The sequence below is a fragment of the Conger conger genome, chromosome 16 (genome assembly GCF_963514075.1).
Source record: "Conger conger chromosome 16, fConCon1.1, whole genome shotgun sequence".
In the NCBI taxonomy this organism is placed as follows: Eukaryota; Metazoa; Chordata; class Actinopteri; order Anguilliformes; family Congridae; genus Conger; species Conger conger.
The window spans coordinates 38,888,670-38,907,785 of NC_083775.1; positions in this window are offsets into that span (position 1 = coordinate 38,888,670).

The window sequence follows — 19,116 nt, forward strand, 5'->3', positions numbered from 1 at the left end:
TTGCCATGTGGTCCTCTGTCCAGCAGATGGGGAATCTGTTGATCTTTATTCAAAGTAGTATGTTTGATGCATTCAGTGCTTATGATCTGCATTGCATATCCAACCATTCGAATGTGGCTAAACAGCCAAATTCAATTATCCAAGGGCAGAGGCTGCACCTAAGAACAGGACACGGAAAGGTCTTAGGCACTCCCATCTTTGTTTTACTCCACCTGGTCACATCACAGGCCTGCAGAAATGGTAAATGGACTGCATTTATATAGCGCTTTACAATTGATGCCTCTCATTCACACACTCACACACCAATGGCGATAGGCTGCCATGCAAGGCACCAATCAGTCATGCAAGTGCACATTGTCAAAGGGCATTTTTACACATTTTGGTTTGACCATGTAGAAATGACAGCAGTGTTTATACATAGTACCCCCCAATTCAGGGCACTGTCTGGGACAAAGCAATGTTATGTACATTACATTACATTATTATGTAAAAGAAAGTAGTCTTGTTTTGTGTTTTGTTGCATATCCTTTGCATGCAATGACTGCAGCTCATGCAAGTTGTCTCTTCAGCAGATGAAATGTATGCCCAATTAGGTTCAGATCGGTGATTGACTTGGCCACTCATGAAATGTCTTTTTTTTAGCTTTGAAAAACTCCTGTTACATACATGCCCAGGCCATAACACCCCCACCACTGTGTTTCACAAAGGAGGTGGATCTTGGGCAGTTCCTTCTCCCCTCCATACTTTACTCTTGCCATCATCCTGATATAAGTTAATCTTCATCTCATCTGTCCACAAGACCTTTATCCAGAACTGTGGTTGCTCTTTTAAAGGTACAATATGTTATGTTCCTCAGTTCTGTCTGTTAGTTTATCATTGTTTATTATTGTTATTTTAGTATTTATTATTTTTCATATTCATGTCTCGTTCTGTTTATATTCCTTAGTCCTTGCATTCGTCTTCCCCTGTGATGTCTGAGTCTGAATGTTTATGAGCCTGAGTCACTCCCCTGTCTGTGTGCTCCACTATTGGGGTGTTTACGGTAGTTCCGGGGTTCAACCTTCCTTCCAATCTTGCATTCCTTACTTCCTGCTTTCTCTCCATTTCATGTTTGTAGATAGCACTAATATAATAATCCCAACTAACATAGAATTTGTACAGCACTAATTATACTGACACACTAATATGTTTGTCAAACTAACAAACTAACATTCACTAGTTCATTCACTTACTAACGCATCTCCAGTTCCAATTGTCTGCTGTAACTCCGCCTCCTTATTCTATCACTGATTACTTGCTTAGTTTCAGCGAAGTGTTCGCACCTGTCTCTCCGTATCTCTACATCTCCTAATTCTGTGCAATTGTCTACTCCCTAGTCTGGAGCCGTTTGTATTACATGTGTGTCTTTGTGAATCCAGTCCGCGTTTTCATTTCCCCCTTATGTGCTATTACTCTTTCTTGTGTCTCACCTGATGTTTATTTGTTAGACCGCCCTCACTCCCATGCCCCGCCTAGTTTGTCTCATTCCCTTGTGTATTTCTACCTGTCCTTATCAGTTGCATCTTGCTAGTTCGTCTTGTCCTGTGTCTGATTCCTGAGCCCTTTTCTTCTGTCCCCCAGTTCTAGCCTCCTTGTTCCCGAGCCCTTGTTTCCTAGCCATTTTTCCTGAGCCCCTTGTGGCATTCAGTCTTGTGTTATTGATTTGTTTCTGGATTTCTGTTTATGACCCGTGCCTGCTTCCCTGGACTCTTCTTTGGTTTTTGTGGACTTTGTACCTCTGCCCTGATTTTTGGATTGCTTTCCTGGTTCTGACCATTGCCTGTTTGGATTACACTCTGTCTGCCCCTTCATCTGCCGTAATTAAAAACTTTTTGCCACACCCCTGTGTCTGCTTCTGGTTCCTCTGTCCCCCCCGCCGTGACACAAAACGTGTTAAAACATTGTTACAAGACCATTGTAAATCCCTTCCTATAATTGGAAAAGGCTCACTGACATGTTGACTCACCCCCTGCTTGTGTTTATAGTCCTTAAATTCGGGTTTCAAAATATACAGTTGACACACCGACCAAAACATTGTACAGCTGCACAATAATTCAAGCTCATTGGTTGAAAATTGGTTCTAATTGGCACACTGTAACTTATTTCTCATCTAAATTTGCAGATTTCTTAGCCAACCTGGTTGTCAACTCAGAAAAGCTTCTGATAGTAGCCAATTTTATTATTCTGTGACAAACCACGGAGAGTGTGGAATTGCCACGTGACTAAGCCAAATAATAAACAAGTCTCACAATCGAATGAATGAAATAAAACATGTTTTTTTTTTTATTCCCCAGGGGAAAGGGAGTGGGTAAGAGAGCCAAGGCAACTTTTCTGTGGATCTATCTGGGATGATTTCACACTGCATAAAACCCTGGATAATGTTATGTCCCTTAAAAGGAAGAAAATCTCCCACAAAAAGCTAGCACCATAATATAATGACCATAAGCATGCTCTCAAACAAACTTTGCGGAAACTTGAAAGACAATGGCATTCAACCACAAGTTTTCTTCCTGGCACAGAAAGAAAGTCTCACAAGCTACAAGCATGACCTCACGGCTGCCATCTTCATATTTTTCTACCCTAATAGAGGAACATAAAGATCCCTGTTCCACACTGTTGCCAGACTTACAAAGAGCCATGTATCAGCTGACCCCTGCATTCTGGCTATTGACAGTAGTGATGACTTCAATAACCTTTTGACACTAAAATCTTAAAGATAAGAGAGACAATAAATAAAAGATTCCCTCTGCCCCCAGCATGACCTCTCCAGTCTCTATATGCCTAGATTCTTTCATACCCATTGAATTCAAATAATTATCTTCCTTAATTAATTCGTCAAAAAACTCCAGCTGTCTCCTATACCATTTACCAACAATAATGAGGGATTCACAAAGACCCACATGAAATACAAATGGCTCCAGACAAGAAAGTGGACAATTGTTAAGGAACGTAGTGATAGGGGAGAGCAGGTGCAAACACTTCGCTGAATCAAGGCAAGCAATTTAGGGATAGAACAGGAAGGCACAGTTATAGAGCAGTATAGAAGTCTGTTAGTTATGTGATTAAACTATGCATTGTTGTGGTATTCCAATCATTGATTCCAAGACATTGTTCAGAATTTCTTTAAAGTTTTCAATAACGAGGATGAGGCAGAATCTTCCAGAATATCAGACTTTATTCTCTAACATATAGCTGTGGTGTCTCTGCAGAGTGACCCCAAATCCATTCAGTTACAGACAGGCTTTATACAGTTTCCAACAGGTGTCTCTTTTCACCACGCCACAATGACTTCATAACATGTGATAAAGATTGGTAAATTCTGATTGGTTGGCGCCATTTGGGCCAGTATTGTGAAATCAGTGTGGTTCTTAAAATACGTGTTCCCTCCACAATTTCCTTGAGGGCCTGCAGGATCCCAGGCCCCAGCCCCCCCCTGCCCTGTGGGCCCTGGATGTGGCTTCATACAACAATATACCTTCACACATCTACAGTCAGGTCCATAAATATTGGGACATCGACACAATTCTCCTCTTTTTGGCTCTATACACCACCACAATGGATTTGAAATGAAACAAACAAGATGTGCTTTAACTGCTTTAATTTGAGGGTATTTACATCCAAATCAGGTGAATGGTGTAGGAATTACAACAGTTTCTATATGTGCCTCCCACTTTTTAAGGGACCAAAAGTAATGGGACAAACTAACAATCATAAATCAAACTTTCACTTTTTCTCCATACTCTTCTCTTCCCATCATTCTGGTACAAGTTGATCTTTGTCTCATCTGTCCATAGGATGTTGTTCCAGAACTGTAAAGGCTTTTTTAGATGTTGTTTGGCAAACTCTAATCTGGTCTTCCTGTTTTTGAGGCTCACCAATGGTTTACATCTTGTGGTGAACCCTCTGTATTCACTCTGGTGAAGTCTTCTCTTGATTGTTGACTTTGACACACATACACCTACCTCCTGGAGAGTGTTTTGATCTGGCCAACTGTTGTGAAGGGTTTTTTCTTCACCAGGGAAAGAATTCCTCTGTCATCCACCACAGTTGTTTTCCAGGTCTTTTGGTGTTGCTGAGCTCACCGGGGCGTTCTTTCTTTTTAAGAATGTTCCAAACAGTTGATTTGGCCACACATAATGTTTTTGCTATCTCTTTGATGGGTTTGTTTAGATTTTTCAGCCTAATGATGGCTTGCTTCACTAATAGTGATAGCTCTTTGGATCTCATATTGAGAGTTGACAGCAACAGATTCCAAATGCAAATAGCACACTTGAAATTAACTCTAGACCTTTTATCTGCTCCTTGTAAATGAGATAATGAGGGAATAACACACACCTGGCCATGGAACAGCTGAGCAGCCAATTGTCCCATTACTTTCGGTCCCTTAAAAAGTGGGAGGCACATATACAAACTGTTGTAATTCCTACACCGTTCACCAGATTTGGATGTAAATACCCTCAAATTAAAGTCTGCAGTTAAAGCATATCCTGTTCGTTTCATTTCAAATCCATTGTGGTGGTGTATAGAGCCAAAAAGAGGAGAATTGTGTCGATGTCCCAATATTTATGGACCTGACTGTATATGGGTATATATTGTGACAAACTTCTGGGTGGTAGGAATAGTCATGTGACTAAATACAATGACCACGCCAGCACAATTCAAATTGAAGTACAAGTTTATTGCTGTTTGGTGGGGGTAAGTGTCAGTGTCTGTAAGTCTGTAATCCAAGAGAATCTTCATTGTCTGAAGCCAGGGGTCGGTGCATGGAGACGGGTTCTCATATGGTCCAGGGCTGAGCTTTCCTTCGGGTAGTCAGACAGGCAGGGGTCGGGTACAAAGCAGGTTCGCCCATCTATTACCGCTCCCTGAGGCTGTCCCCGCCGGCTGCCACAATATATATATATACATATATATATATATATATTGTCTATGCATGCCTATTTATTTATCTGGATCTAAGTGCATTTTACCAATCATGAGTGCATATATTGATTTCACATTTGTGGCTACCAATCACATTGTTTACATTGATTATCACATTAATATGGCTTTTGATATGAGTGCATGTTAGGTACATATTACCATACAGGTGGTGGCACCCCTGCTCCTGCATGTTGCCCCACGTGGGTGGAGAACCCCGGAAGGGCCCGCGCAACGCAGCCACGCAAGCATTACGCATTGGCAGAGGTATGCAAAGGAGTATATTTTCCCAGAGAGGTGATGGGGAGATCAGCACCCTGGAGAGCAATACCTCTACCTGCAGTTCAGGACCCCGGACAGCGCACGTGAGTGAACCCCTGTGGAAAAATACTAACCCAGCTGCAGCCCTTTTCCATAATAAGCAGGGGAAGATATTTAAGATGCGGTCGAGGCTACAAGCGGAGTCAGTCGGCGCCTATCCAGAGAGAGTGAGAGGCAGAGAGTGGAGAGCCAGCCCTGCACCGAGTAGACGACGAACCGTCTATGCCCTGCCGTACCGACCCTCGGAACTGCCCCTGAAGGAGACCCCACCAACTTTTGTTGATTTTGCCTGAACTGCCCATTTTATTTTTCCCGTTTTACCCTATCCTTGCCCTGAGGGGAGGCGCTATCACCAATACCCCGCAAAAAAAACTAACAGGAAAAAAAGGATAGAATTTTTTCTGACTCACATGTCTGGTTTTCAGCTGTGCCCGCCCACTGCACCTCAGGACCCACCCCTAGGTGCCACACATGGTGGAGAATGTTGGCAGCAGATTCCATGCTGTGAAAGTTGGTCTGGGCAGAAGAACCAACACGTTTGAGTTTGAGAGAGTGAATGGAAGCAACACCCCCTGGGGAAGAGAGAACAAGGAGACAACTGGCCACACCTACCCTGGCCGAGATGCAAGGCGCAGGAGCAGAGTAGGGGTCCCGAGGGATGATGATGGAATCGGTCATCACTGAGCTGGCAAAGTCCCAGCGGGCCCTGCAGGAATCGGTGGTCGAACTCTGTCGCCTATCCCCACGCGACGATTGGGACAAACCCCCCGAGATGTATTGATGAAGATGACGGGCGACGATGATGTCGAGGCATACCTCCATGTGTTTGAGTACGTGGCTCAACGCAAAGAACGGCCACAGGCAGACTGGGTGGCCATACTAGCCCCCTTCTTGACAGGGGAGGCCCAACAGGCCTACCAGGATATAGGCATGGCTGACGCCACCGACTACCTCAAGTTGAGGAGTCATCCTGGCCCGATATAGTCCTATGACGCCTCCCAGCCTGCCCAGTCCCATCCTGACCTGCCTGACCAAGAGCTGGCTGGCTGAGGGAGAGGGGCCACCCCTGTTGGAGAGGGTGGTGCTGAACTGATGCACCCGCCCCTTCCGATGGAAGCCAAACGGTATGTAGCCCAGGTGGGGCCCGCCTCCGTAGAACTTCTAGTGGCCCTCCTCGAAAACCATCAGGTCACACAGAAAATGCTCCGACCAGGCCACGCCGAAACCCAGAGCTGCACAACTATGGGCCCACAATCTGGGATGCACCCACCGCCCCGCCCTGACCCAAATCGGCGGGGCAGACCCAACACAGGGAGACCAAGGCCTGAGTGGAGATGCAACAACTGTGGAGAGGAGGGGCATCTAGCCAGGAACTGCCCCGGGAAGGATGTGTCCATGCCCACGCCAGTGGTTTGAGCAACCCAGCGCACCCCTGCCTGTACCTGATCACCTGCTGGGCTCACCAGAGTATGGAGGCCCCCAGATTCCCGGTACGAGTTGGGGGGCGGGACACTGAAGAGACTGCCCGTTATTCCAGACCTATGGGGAGGAGGGGCCACGACAGCCCCGACGGGCTGCCCGCCGTACCCCCCAACCAGTCTGGGCCGCGACGTCCGGGGACAGTGAAATAGAGGCCCCGCCACCAGAGAGGGAACACCGACCAAGCACCCCGGCCACCAGTGGAACCATCACCACATCTGAGAGAGAGCTCGGGGAGACCCCACCCCCAGAGAGAGAAGTCCGTCTGGCCTTCTTGGATGGCCCCCGAGGAGGCCGAAGCACCCACCCCCTTTGGCACCGCCCAACTAAACGAGCCAAAGTTCACTCAAGCCTGGAGAGATGCCCAAGATATTAACGGGGTACCACAAAGGGGCGGTGAGTACACCAGTTTATCCCTTCTTCAGAGTAAAGCTTGACCTGCTTTATCGTGTCTGTAACCGACAGGGGTAGGAAGTTGAGCAGCTGCTCGTCCCAACAACCTTTTGTGTCCCAAGTCCTCTACTTGGGGCATACTCACCTGCTGGGAGCCCATCTGGGAGTGGAGAAGACCTACGAGAGGATCCTGGGGAGGTTCTATTGGCCCGGGGTGAAAAAGCCTATGGAGGACTACTGCCAACACTGAGCCGTGTGCGAACTCCACAGCCCTAAGGTAACCCTCCGAAAAACCCACTAATCCCCCTGCTGGTCATCGATGTACCCTTCAGGAGAATTGCGATGGACATCCTGGGGCCCTTGCCGAAGTCCAGCCGGGGACATCGGTATATCCTGGTGATACTGGACTATGCAACCCGTTACCCAGAAGCTCTCCCGCTCAGGACCGCGACAGGAAAGGCGGTCACCAAGGAGTTGTTCCTGCTCTTTAGCCGGGTCAGGATAGCGGAGGAAGTCTTGACGGATCAAGGGACGTACTTCATGTCAGAGGTCCTAAAGGAGATATGCCGGCTGCTGCACATGACCCAGCTGCGGACCTTCGTCTACCACCCCCAAACCGGCAGGCTCGTGGAGAGATTCAACAAAACCCTCAAATCCATGCTGAGGAAGATGATCGATACCGACAGTGGGGACTGGGACCAGCTCTTACCCTCTTACTCTATCACCCTCCTCCCTTGCCCCCAGAGTCACCACTTCCCTCCCTCCTCTTGAATCCTTCTCCAAACTACCCACTGATTCCGCATCTTCCGCACTACTTTCTTCTCTCTCCTCAGCCCTTGACTCTCTCTGTCCTCTTGTCTCCTGGCCTGCTCGATCCTCCCCTCCCAGCCCATGGGTTTCTGACCTTCTACGTTCCTCCAGGCCCAGCCTACGTGCAGCTGAGAGGAAGTGGAGGAAATCAAAAGACCCATCGGACCTGTCTTCCTACCAGTCTCTCCTGGTGGAATTCTCCTCCGCTATCACCACTGCCAAAAGAAATTACTTCCAAACAAAAATCCAGAATTCCACTTCTAACCCTCGTCAACTGTTCTCCATTTTCTCCTCTCTCCTCAGCACAGCTCCCCCACCATCTCAGTCCTCGCTCACTGCTGATGATTTTGCGGTATTTTTTGACAGGAAAGTTGCAGATATCCGCAGCACCTTCGCGACCACCACCATTTCTATGCCTGCCTCCCTTTCTGTGTCTGCCCCCTGTTTTGCCTCTTTCTGTCCCCTTACAGATGCTGATGTGTCTCACCTCCTGCTCTCCCACCGCCCTACTACTTGTGCCCTGGACCCCATCCCCTCAAACCTCTTTCAGGCAATCACGCCTGACATCCTCCCGTTTGTCACCTCCCTTGTTAACTCCTCTCTGTCCTCTGGCTGCTTTCCCTCATCATTCAAGAGGGCTTACATCACCCCGCTCCTAAAGAAACCCACTCGAGACCCCTCCTGCATTCAAAACTACCGTCCGGTATCTCTCCTTCCTTTTCTATCCAACTCCATTGAACGACCTGCCTCCAACCAACTCTCTTCCTTCCTCTCACAGAATAACCTGCTGGACCCTCACCAGTCCGGCTTCAGACCTGGCCACTCGACGGAGACTGCCCTCCCCTCTGTCAATGAGTCCCTTCAGGCTGCACGAGCAACCTCTCTCTCCTCTGTCCTGATCCTTCTTGATCTCTGTGCGGCGTTCGACACGGTCAACCACTCCATCCTCTTGGCCTCCCTGGCATCTACAGGGATCTGTGGCACAGCCTTAGAGTGGATCAAATCTTATCTCTCTGGCTGGTCCTCCCAGGTGTCCTGGGCTGGAGGGGTGTCAACCCCTCGCCCCCTTGTTACAGGAGTCCCCCAGGGCTCAGTCCTCGGACCCCTCCTCTTCTCCATCTACAAGAGATCCCTTGGCCCTGTTATCTCTGCTCATGACATCTCCTATCATTATTATGCCGATGACACCCAACTCTTTCTCTCATTCCCCCCATCAGACACACAGGTCTCTACCCGTATCTCCGCCTGCCTGAGAGACATCCAGAGCTGGATGGGCAACCACCATCTAAAGCTCAACCCAGGTAAAATGGAGGTCATCTTCATCCCTGCTTTAACCTCTCCCTTCTCTGATTTCTCCATCTCACTAGGGGATACCACAGTGACCTCATCCCCTAGTGCAAGAAACCTTGGAGTGGTGATGGACAACAGGCTATCCTTCTCTGAGAACATCGCTATGGTGACCTGGGCGTGCAGGTTCTTCCTGTACAACATCCGGAGAATCCGACCCTTTCTCACCACCTACTCCACTCAGCTCCTTGTTCAAGCAATGGTCCTGTCCCGCCTGGACTATTGCAATTCTCTGCTGGCTGGCCTTCCAGCATCTGCCATCAGACCCCTACAACTCATCCAGAATGCTGCAGCCCGTCTGGTATTCAATGTTCCCAGGCATTCACATGTCACCCCCCTGCTCCGCAACCTCCACTGGCTGCCTGTTATGGCTCGCATCAAATTTAAAACTTTGGTGCTCACATACCAGGCAGTTAAACGATCAGCCCCTGTATATATTCAATCCCTTATCAAGACTTATACACCAACAGGACCCCTCCGTTCTGCCACTTCGTGCCGTCTGGCGCCTCCTCCTCGCCACACCTGCACCTCACGCTCACGACTGCTGTCTGTCCTGGTCCCACGTGGTGGAATGAACTCCCGGTGGATGTCAGAACGGCAGAGTCTCTGACCTCCTTCAAGCGCAGACTGAAGACCCATCTCTTCAGGCTACACCTTTCCCTCCCCAACTCACCACCATGATTAGCCTTAGACTATAATGGCACTTATGTATACATTGTATAGATATTGTTACTTGTATAGGTATTGTTATTTTTTGTATTCTAGCTGCAATTGTGGTATGCTAGTCTGAAAGTTGATTGTACTATTAAAGGGTTCTGATTTTCTGCATGTTTACACTAGGACTCGGAACTATACTGTCCTCTCAGGTCCTCTTTGCACTTGTTCTTGTGTTTAATTTGTACTTTGTTGTACGTCGCTCTGGATAAGAGCATCTGCTAAATGCCATGTAATGTAATGTAATGTAATTTTAAATCGGTGTGTGATCCGGCAAAACGGATGTCTCGGTCAGTTATTTGCTCTCGTCCCATCCCCTCTCAGCGTGGCTATGAAACCTATAGCAGATTAACTTCACTAAATCACTGTTGTCTGTTTGGTGCCCTGCAAATGGTGTTGGCTTCATAGACAATTGGAATACCTTTTGGGGAGGCCTGGTCTTTTGAGAAAAGATGGTATTCACCCCTCGTGGGAGGGTGCTGCTCTTCTTTCTAGAAATGTATTATATAGTCTCAGAAATTCAATTTCTTGACACTCCAGAGCCAAGGCCAGGCAGCAGACCGTACTCAGATTTCTGCTTGTTCCCAAGAACTGCTGCCCAGGTTTCATTCTATTGAGATAGTGTCTGTGCCCCAACTTAAATTAAGCCTTGCTAAAAAGCCCATCAAGGGTGTTTGTATGGCTAATCTAAAAAAAAAAAATCAGACCCTGTCATTCTACTTATAATGTGGCTAACCATACTGAGCTAAAAATTGGATTGATTAATATCAGATCACTATCGCCTAAAGCAACTCTTGTAAATTAATTCATTACCGATCATCAAATTGAAATCCTATGTTTAACTGAAACTTGGCTTAAAACGAATATGATGAATATATTGCCCTAAATGAATCCACCACTCCCGGTTACAGTTATACTCACGTTCCCCATCTCATGGGTCGTGGAGGAGATGTTGCTGCTCTATATAATTCCAATCTCCATGCTACTTTTTGAAATCTTGTTTTTGAAGTGCTTGTTCTCAGTTTTGCACATCCGGACAAAAAAGCAGTCAGTTTTGTCCTTGTAATTGTATACAGGCCACCAGGGCCATACAGTGGTTTCCTACTTGCCAGCCTCGTTGTTAATTCAGATAAAGTAGTAATTGCAGGGGATTTTAGTATTCACATGGATAGCGTAGTGGTTAAGGTAAATGACTGGGACACGCAAGGTCGGTGGTTCTAATCCAACTGTAGCCACAATAATATCCGCACAGCCGTTGGGCCCTTGAGCAAGGCCCTTAACCCTGCATTGCTCCAGGGGAGGATTGTCTCCTGCTTAGTCTGTACGTCGCTCTGGATAAGAGCGTCTGCCAAATGCCAATCATGTAATAATGAAGGTGATCATCTCAGATCAGCATTCCTGTCTATCATTGAATCTATTGGCTTTGATCAACATATACATCAGTCCACACATTCCATAACTACACTCTCGATCTGGTCTTAACTTATGACATAGAAATAGCAAATATAGCAGTCATGCCTAAAAATCCTGTATTATGAGACCATTATTTAATTACTTTTCAAATTTCACAAGTTTGTCATGTGTCACTAGATCCTACTTTCTACTTTAGCCGTAAACTTTCCTCCAGGACTGCAAATGCTTTTATTAATGAGCTCCCAGACTCATTTGTGCACTGTGGGGATTTCCTTGGCTCCAGTCAAAATGCATACACAACTAGCATTAATTCAATTGATCAGCTGGCTGACAACATAAAGAACATACTTTGCAGAACCCTGTATACTATTGCTCCGTGGAACAACCGATGGCCTATCTGAACTCTTCTACTCCAATAGAGCTCATTTAGTTTAATACCATAGTTAATTCTTCAAAATATTCTACTTATCTTCTAGACCCTATCCCAACAAAGCTTTTGAAGGAGTTACTACCAGTGATTGGAGAACCACTCCTACATATTCTCAATGCTTCTTTAACATCTGGACACATACCACAGACTCTTAAACTTGCAGTCATCAAACCACTTCTTAAGAAGCCAAACTTGTGAATGTGAATGATTTGTCCAACTAAAGGCCCATTTTGAATCCCCCATTCCTGTCTAAAGTACTAGAAAAGGTCATTTTAAAACAACTTTGTTAATTTCTGCACCCCAATCATGTATTGGAAGTTTTTCAATCTGGTTTTAGACCCTCCCACACCACTGAAACAGCCCTGGTCAAAGTACTCAATGACCTACTCCTCACTTCTGACAGTGGCTGCATCTCTGTACTTGTGCTTCTAGTTTTAAGTGCAGCATTCGACACAGTTGATCACCTAATCCTTTTGGATAGACTTGAAAATATTGTAGGCCTCTGTGGACAGGTTCTCTCTTGGTTTAGATCATACCAATCAGACCGATTTGTACATTAACAATGACTCCTCTTATGAATCCAGGGTTAAATACAGAGTACCACAAGGATCTGTGCTTGGGCCCTTGCTTTTCTCTCTATATATGCTTCCCCGGGGACAAGTTATTTGCAAACAGGGCATTAACTTCCACTGCTATGCTGACGACACACAGTTCTTTCTATCAGTCAAAAGTTGAGGAAGTATCAGCTGAGGAAGTTGTCCAGCTGTCAAAAATGGAAGCTTGTCTTAAAGACATAAAGAAATGGATGACTCATAACTTTCTTTTGCTAAACTCAGATAAGACTGAGATAATGGTAGTGGGGCCCAAGTCCTTGAGGTGTAAATTATCTGACGACATGCCAAATATTGATGGAATTCCCATCACTTCAAGTGCTGTCATCAAAGACCTTGGTGTTACATCTCTTGGGCTGCTTTGGGGATACTATCCCTAAATGATGCAGAAAAGCTAGTGCATGCTTTTCTTACCTCAAGATTAGATTACTGCAATGCACTTTTGTCTGGATGCGCAAATTACTCTCTGAAAGGGCTCCAGCTAATTCAAAATGCAGCAGCTCGTATTTCAGCACATCAGCCCAGTGTTAGCTTCACTTCACTGGCTGCTTGTTAAATTCTGAATAGATTACAAAATACTACTTCTGACTTTTAAAGCCTTACATGGGCTTGCCCCTCTGTATTTAACCCCCCTGTTATGTTCAAATTTAGGGAACAGCAATAATGTTCCCGGGTCAAACTGACCCGGTGCATGTTTCACCATCTGAAAGTAGTTTAAAAAGATATTTTTCTCCATAAACATTATCTTTAGCTCAATTAATACCTATTTAATTAATATTTAGTGTAATCAAGTTTTTCACCTCTTACAGATCCTGGTTTACTGATGAGAATCAATTCGTTTTCCATAAAAAAAATTATTTTCAAACTGTTTTTTTCTGTACAAACATTTGTCATTCACCACATTTGCTTCAACACATTCTTATTTTACTTTGTTTTTTTTCCATCATTTTTGAAATAGTTTCTGTTATGGGCGCATGTTGATTAATTCAAACAATACATCTCTTCTGTTAGGTGTCAAACACCTTTAAATAACAAATATACATGTTGAAACTACATTGAATTTTTGACAATGTTTACAATGTTTACAACAGGAAACCTGAACAAGAAGGAGAGATCAATTTGTTTGTGTGTGTGTGTGTGTGTGTGTGTGTGTGTGTGTGTCTATGAAGCACATGACTGGCAGTAGGTCACCACATGTTTTGGGCAAATTAATTTTTTGCACTTGAAGCATGGTGCTCCTCCAATAGGCTTACCAGTGTACACCTGCATATTCAATGCATAGCTTGAACAAGCTGCCCATATCTTTATGCCATATTTTGCTGGCATTCAAGGCATGTATTGCCTAAAGGGGCAGCGACCTCTGAATGCCACCAGGCTTTCATCCACGGTGACATTAGGACCTGGGTTGTGGAGTAGTGGCAGCCGCTCTACCCACTACACACTGTCCTAATAGCTGCCAGCTTATCTCTCTCCCGTCTGCCAGCTCTTTTCTCCCGATTATCAGACCTGATGACCCTTGAGAAAATATGTAAGATCTCCAAAGACATGGTGGCTCGGAATATGGCCCTGCATCCCACAGGCTGGCTTTCGATTCACCTTTGGACTTATAATCCCCAGCCAGGATGAGAAGCCCCAAATAAGCATGTAAGTGCTTATTGTCCAGTTCTCTCCACTCCTGCCCAAAAACACGCCTCCCTTCTAAATTAGTTATTTCTGGAACAACTTTCCGGATTGAATCAGGAATGACCAACTCAAAAGCAGATTTTATATCCGTGACAAGTCACTGCCATCCTAGTGGGCCCTGGCGCTGCCTTTATTATGTTTGCAGCTGATGTTGTTCCCTGACGCCTGTTCGGGGGTGAGAACCATTCTATTTGACCATTTTTTGATATGAATGACTTTCTTGGAGCTGATGGGTGTGAGACATTACCCTCATCATCTGAAAATTCATCATCATGATCAGAATTTATCTCAAGATAATCTTCACTTTCAGAAACTTCCTCCTCTACTTCACCATCCTGACCAAAGATGTATTCCAGAGCCTCCTGGGCTGTCATTCTTCTGCTCATATTGCTCATCTTTTCAACCTCTGAGAGAGTACAGATGCATAATGTTGGTAGGACTACATGCAGGGGCCCTTTTATATGTTGCCCATCCTCCCTGAGTGTGGGCGGAGTTTTCCCAATCTCATTTTAGGTAGAATGATATTTGATACATTTCACATTTTCCCTGCAGAAAGTGAGGGAAGGGGTGTAGTTGGGGTCCAGGAACAAATTATGTGTGTGTGTGTGTGTGTGTCTGTCTGTCTGTCTGTCTGTCTGTCTGTATATGTGTGCGCGCTTCTGTGTGTGTGCATGTGTTTGTGTGTGTGGTTGGAAAACAGCAAACAAATCAGTTTTGGTCTAAATTTGATAATTTTAGCCTTTGTATCCTCCATTATCACTGCCGGGTCAAATTGACCCGAACAGTATGTGTGTTATATAAACATGCAGGGGGGGGGGGGGGTTGCAAACACGTAAAATTTGTAATTTTTCATTTACATGTTCTTTACAGTAATTAAGCCCAGCAGAATAGGTATCATGCTCCAAACATTTTTTTTCTATTTTTCCTGGATTAAACGGGTCAATTTGACCCGCAACATAACAGGAGGGTTTACTTAATCCTTATACTCCCTCGCGAATGCTCCATTCACAGGGTGCAGGCCTCCTTGTTATTCCTAGAATAACTAAAAGTTCCATAGGTGGCAGAGCCTTTTCCTATCATGCTCCTTTCCTGTGGAACAAATTGCCTGCTCATATTTGGGGTGCAGACACTATCACCTTATTTAAAGCTAGGCTAAAAACTTATCTCTTTAGTCTGCCCTATAGTTAAGCTATAGAGTCTCTGGTGGACTTGGCGGTCAGTTCTGTCAGTGGATCATTGTTGGTAGTGCTGTGTTAAGCACAACCAGTCATGGCTGTGTTGGCCACTGCATCTGTAGCTATTCTGCCATAGCCTTATTCTGCCGGGAGAACTCCTTATCGCACACTGGTACCTCTCCCTCCTACTGTGATTGACCAATTACCATCTAGACCCCTTAACAATGTTACTTTCCTCTTCTACCCGCTCTGGGCAGGTGCCCAGAGCGCTAGCTCAACTTTTCCTGCGCACCCCCTCCTGGCCCGGAGCTCCAGCCCAAGACCAGCCGTACAACTCCCTCCTGCCACTGCTGATTCAGCTGTAGCACCAAGCCTGTCCCCTTGCCTGACAATGCCACCCATTGGTGTTCCTGCCATCCTTCAACCTCATCTCTGCTTCAACTTTATAATTGGACATTTATGTACTTTTATTAATCTGGTTTTCTGTTTAAAACCATTCTTTCTCCAAACCGGTGTCAACCAGCAGCAGATGGGTTCCCCTACTGAGTCAGGTTCTGCTCAAGGTTTCTTCCTGGGAGTTTTTCCTTGCCACTGTTGCCCTAGGCGTACTCGTGGGGCCCGGTTTCTCTGTAAAGCTGCTTTGCGACAAAGGCCCTTTGTAAAAAGCGCTACACAAAAAAAAAATTGATGTAAATCTTACAGACTATCACTGACTAGCCATAACAATCTGCTTGCTCATAAGTTACTGATTACATGTTCACATATCCTGGACATCCGCTGATACTCCACTCTGGATCCAGTGCCTGCACTTGGACAGTCATGAAGTGATGTTCATTAACTGCATCATCCACCTTTTTCATCAGTATTTGTGGCCAAATACCTCTGGTGAGAAAAGATCTCAGTACAGGTAACAAACAGCATGTCATCACAGCGAATAATGCTAATATGACTACAATTATGAATCCTGCCTTTGTAAACCATGCCCCCCATCTTCCGGACACATTATCCAACCAGTCCCATGGCTCGTAACCAAAACCTGCATTAACCTTCACTTCCTTTTATTTTATCTATAGCCAGGGATAAAATTATAATAATAAACTTTATTTATATAGTGTGGTGCCTTGGGGTGAATCCTGAGGTGCAGAGGGTGGGCACAGCTAGAAACCAACACAGGAGATAGCAGATGTCAGAAAAAATATTTATTTTTATTTTTTCTGTGTTTTTTTTTCCGGGGTATCGGTGATAGCGCCCCCCCTCAGGGCAAGGGTAGGGGAAAACTGGAGAAATCAAAGGGGCCGTTTAGGCAAAAAATAAAACCAAGGTTCTTCCCAGACCGGGGTATTTTCCAGGGCTTCCTCCCTCCTCCCCTCTTCGGCCGCGTCAGGGCTGGCGGGAAACACAAAGACGGGGTGAATAGGAAGGGATTTTATCTGGCTCACATGACCGGCATCCATTTCCAGGTCTTCGGTGTTGCCGTCCGTGAAGGTGGGGTCTTCCTCAGTTTCAGTATGGCAGGGCGTTGCAGGTCCTTCCTCTCTCTGCCTTCCACACTCTCACACACTCAGGAATGGCACCAACTGAGCCTGGCTGCAGCCTCGACCGCGCCTTAAATCCCATTCCCTGCTCATTAGGAAAAGAGGCTGCAGCTGAGTCAGTGATTTTCCACTCTGCTCACTCACGTGCGCTGTCCGGGGTCCTGGACCGCAGGTAGAGGGATCTCTCTCCAAGGTGCTGATCTCCCCATCACCTCTCTAGGCAGATATACTCCTTCGCACACCTCTCCCAATGCGTGACGTCTGCACGGTTGACCTGCACTGGCCCCTCCAGGGTTCTCCACAACATGCAGGAGCAGGGGTGCCACAATAGCACCTTTCATACATAAAATGTAGCTCAAAGTGCTTTGCATTAAGCCAATTACAAAGAATTACAGAGACAACACAAATGAAAATGATAAACACTGTGGAAATGTAACAAACAAACAAGACAAACACTTTGGGCCTTTCCCCTGTGCCTCCCTCAAGTGAGACGACACTGATTGTGGGAATATATACTGCAATTCCACACAACAACTAACCAACCAAAAGTTCTAAAGACCTGTGTTATGTTCCTGAGTCTGTCCGTTTGTTTATTATTTTTATTCTTGTAATTTATTATTTTTCATTATCATATCTGGTTTTCTGTTTATCATACATTACTATTCATTGCATTTGTGATCCCCTGTTATGTCTGTGTCTGAATGTTTCTGAGTCAGAGTCACTCTCCCGTCTGTGTGCTGCACTATTCGGGTGGTTTCGGTGGTTTCCAGGTTTCAAAATTCCTTACCAGTCTCGCATTCCTTACTTCCTGCTTTCCTCACTAGTTAATGTTGTATAGCACTATCCTTACGAACAACTACTAATTTAGATATTGTACAGTACTAATTATATTAAACACTTACTGTCTGCCTAACTAATAAACTAACAGTCACTTATTTTGGGTAGTTTAGATTTAATCACGTAACTAACTTACTAATGATATCTGCTATTGTTCATGCTGTACTGTAGCTCCACCTTCCTATCCTATTCCTGATTACTTGCTTAGTTTCAGTGAAGTGTTTGCACCTGTCTCTCGCTATCACTATGTCTTCTACTCTATGCAAATGTCCACTCCCTAATCCGGAGCCGTATGTTTTACGGGTTGGTCTATGTGTACCCAGTTCACATTTTCGTTGTCCCCTTGTTATTGTATTATTGCCCGTCATGTCCCTCACCTGTTGTTTAATTGTTTAGCCCTCCTCACTCCCGTGCCCCGCCTAGTATGTCACTTCCCTTCATGTATTAATACCCCAGTCTTGGATAGAACCCTTGTCAGAACGTTGATCATCATTGCAGTTGCCAATTCCTAGTAAGTCTGTTTTGGACAAGATTCCTGAGACACACCTTTGCCCGACCTCGAGTTTGCCTTTGCCCTTTTGTTTTGTCTTGGTTTTTGACATTCGGTTTATATTTTCGACTTCCCTCCTGCCTTATCCTGTTGTACCTGTAGGAACCACAACTCCCACAATCTCACAGGACAATTCCGCGACATCCACCCCGCATGACGTCTAGCTTGGTTCAGCCAATCCCGTAATGGCGGGAGCAATAAACTTTCCCGTATAAGAGCAAGACACATTCCCGGGATCTCTCTCTTCTGCTTCTTCTCTTCGCCCACTTCTTCGACGCACCATTTTTGGCCATTCGCTTCAGCTCATCTGCTCCGAGACTCGGACAGAGGCTGAATGCTGCACAGCGCACTACCAGGCCTACGGACACACCCAGTTACCTCGCGGTAACTTCGTCGCCTATAGCGAGTGGAAACTGGTGTACGCGGAACGCTACATCAGTTTACCCCTGCAAAGCTCACCAAAGAACAACAGCAACAAACTTTTCCACCCAGAAAAGGGACCAACGAACATCCTTCCAGCAACCGAGCGGACCAAACAACAACGCGCGGCTAAGACGGGAACGCCCCAGCTTTGCGCACCTCTCCAGGACACGCATTCACAGCACCATCACGGCTCCTACAAGGACAGCACGTCTTTTGGATCCAGCAATGCGTATGCACTCAGTAAGACTAAACAAGCATTTGCAGGCATAGCCAGTGTTAGCTTAGTCTTAACTGTTATTTTGAATCTGTGTTTCTATATTTGCCGTCTTACCATTTGAATGTATTCTGTTAGCCGTGTATGTACGTGAATTGATTCGTCGTCTTTCGCGCATATATAGAGTGAACTACACAAGTAGTCGCTCCTCTCACAGCTAAC